Source organism: Leiobunum rupestre, chromosome 3 (genome assembly GCF_980474605.1).
Source record: "Leiobunum rupestre chromosome 3, qqLeiRupe1.1.hap1, whole genome shotgun sequence".
NCBI classification, from domain to species: domain Eukaryota; kingdom Metazoa; phylum Arthropoda; class Arachnida; order Opiliones; family Sclerosomatidae; genus Leiobunum; species Leiobunum rupestre.
In genome coordinates this window covers 60,171,855-60,174,787 of record NC_143386.1, presented here as the reverse complement: position 1 = coordinate 60,174,787, position 2,933 = coordinate 60,171,855, and the positions used below count along the sequence as shown (strand labels likewise).

Here is a 2,933-nt window from a genome sequence, read left to right as displayed (position 1 = left end):
CATTAAAGCAATTAGGAGTGTCATACTTATTTTTATTATGTTACTTATGGTATTAAATACTTCTGGTGAAACTAACAATGCCCATAAAAGATTTTGCTTTAAAACGGGGTGCCATTAGGATTAATAAAAGTCATCGATTTTATGATTTTATATGAGATTATCTATTGAACCCTTTTTAAGAGGTACGCGTGAATATTTTTATTATCAGTTAATATTTACATTTCAGTTTATATGATAGTTTTCAATATATTTATCAGTCTAAGGGCTAACTCGCAAATTACCAAAATCTAATTGCTGTTTATAAATTTTTTAACTGGAAATATTTATTCATAAAATACTTTTGAATTTTTAAGGCAGCAAAAAATCATCCATAGCATGGACGGTTCGTGTGAAATAAACACATTTTATAAAGTTCTAGCTCAATTTATTTGAGTCTTTTAATTGAACTAATTAAAGGAATTTGAAGTGCAATTATCAGGTCAAGATCTCGGATCTCGTATAAATCAGATGGTGGATGGAAGCGTCTTTACAAGCCACTTACTTTTGCACCCACTCCTTTGAGAATTAACAGAAATGTTTGAACCCTAAAATTCCCCAGCTGAATTTTCTCACATAGTTCTTTTATTAAAAAGAGATGGCGATGGAGTCTATCGCGACGCGTGCTACGAGCTATTCCAATCTCACTTCAATCTTTATTGCGAAAGTCGAACCTTAGAGTAAAAGTATATGTGGGAAGGAATGAACTATATGCCCGAAAGAGTTAGAAATCAGTCACTCCAGGGGGCTGAAAATCCTCTCTCCGCTACCTTTGGCTGTACAGCGTAGTTAGAGAAACCTCCGCTACTCTCATTGGCGCTACTATCGAATGGAAAAAATTGAAAGAAAATAAGTAGTCCCGAACTCGACGCTAACACAAATTTTGAGCTTGCGAGAGTGCGTTTAAAGTGTTGGTTGCACGAAATTTTAGCTATGGATAATTAATGATTCATTGGAAAGAGCAAAACCTTAAATAATCAGCTAATACCCAAGACACCACCTTAGGCCTAAGTCATCAAGTGACTTTTGAAGCAAGTACAGAAACAACAGGAGCAACAAACACAGAACCGCACACAAGGAGAACGCAACCCGTCAGAAGTCGTGCATTTTTTTGCATACAGTTTTCATTGGTTCGACGCTTTAGCACCTGCTGACGTCGGAAGGGGAAAATTCGGAAATTGTCTTCCCCCTTTCCGTAAAAAGGGTTCAGAGTAAAGGTTCGTCCAATGAAATTTGTACACAACACTGCGTTAGCGTGTTTAAAGGCTAGCTGCGTTCTCCTCGTGTTTGTTGCTCCTAGGTTGGAGCGAGGTTCAGACCGAAATTTAAGAAGAACACTTGTACTATTTTATTTATAAAAATATATCAATTTTTATTAAAAGACAACAAAATTAATAATATGAAATAAGGGAGAAAAAGATTTATCCTGATCAGACATCAACAACGGACACCAGTTCCTGTGGTAAGTAGATGGTACTTAATTAGTTCTACGGGATAAATGACGTGTTACGTTGATTTACCGTCCCGAATACGTTACCATTGCCACTCCTGGGAAGGTTAATTATCCATGCAGTACTGCCGTCTCTTACCACCAGCCGTGTCCGCCATGACCGCCATAACCGCCATAACCACCATAGCCGCCGTGTCCCCAGCCTGAAATTAAAATAATTTAAATAATTAGATTAATTAACTTAATAATTACATTTGATAAAGTCCAACCTCCGTATCCATGACCACCGAGACCGCCCCATCCGCCGTAGCCTCCTCTTCCATAAAGTCCTAAAGGTCATTTAAATTAGAGGTCATTTGAAGGTCGTCGTCTTAAATTACGGAGATCTTACCTCCATAGCCGGCTCCGTATCCCAAACCGTGTCCGTAACCGAGTCCGCCGTAGCCAGCGCCGTAGCCACCAATCAATCCACCCATGGCCACTGAAGCCACCAGAAGAACGGACAAAAGAGCGAGCTGAGAATTAAATTGGAATACTCATTTTTGTTTTCCGTATTAAATGGTTTCCATAATGCTAAGCATTGGAGGCCTATGCAGCTACTTAAAGTAATTAACAAAAAAAAATAACTAAAAAAAATTGAATTTGACGGATTTCGAAAATTGTTTAGTCTACTAATTTCTGATACATCAAATAGGTACTACACTTTGCAAAAATTACTTTTGAAGTTTTGATTCAAAATCAGTTTAATTTGCGACTCGAATTTTCATGCAAAAATGGAAATTTTCAGCGTTTAATCGAAAAATACAGCAAATGCGTTAATTTGCTAAAGGCAATATATTTAAAAAAAAATTATTTTATCCATTCTCAATATAATAGAATTATTATTAACGTTCGTAATTTACGTCCATTAATTTTATTATTTCCGTATCAAAGATGCCATATTTATCTGAACTTTCGCAAAGAAATAGAGTTATCATAATCTTGGATGGTGCTAAGGGAAAGCCTAGCTATATTTATAAATAATTATAATAATAATAATAATAATAATCAGCTAGGCTAATACCCAAGGCACCACCTTAGACCCAAGTCATCTAGCGATTTTTAATACTTTTAAATCAGGTAACCAGGTTACAATGCGTAGGAGGGTGGTGGCAAGCCCTTTAGTTAGGACCTTATATCTCGTTAACTATTAATATTAGAATTATCAAAATTATTTTAAGCACTAGAGGAAGGTTCAGCCTATTAATAAAAATATAATTCAATTATGTCATTTTTAAAACAGAAACGTTCAACTTGAACGAAAAAGAGGCTTTTACCGTATTCTTCCCCCTTAAGTCAGTGTTACTTACCATAGCCTTCATGGTGATGCTAGAGTAGGTTTCAAACTACGGAAAATGTAGAGAGAAGTTTGGAACGACTGTTGTTCGAGTCTGCTTCACGAGTTGGA

At 36.2% G+C, this 2,933-nt stretch overlaps 1 long non-coding RNA gene across 2 annotated transcripts; it reads right to left on the bottom strand.

Annotated features, from left to right (window-relative positions):
• Window positions 1-1,418: 1,418 nt before the first annotated feature.
• LOC149953508 (uncharacterized) lies at window positions 1,419-2,933 on the bottom strand. Of its 2 annotated transcripts, none has more exons than XR_016480086.1 (5): window positions 2,836-2,933; window positions 1,878-2,001; window positions 1,756-1,815; window positions 1,574-1,689; window positions 1,419-1,493 (listed from the first exon to the last, which is right to left on the bottom strand). It is a non-coding gene; the product is annotated as an uncharacterized LOC149953508 (long non-coding RNA). The 2 variants fall into 2 exon arrangements; XR_016480087.1 differs by having other exon boundaries at window positions 1,444-1,523; window positions 1,626-1,689.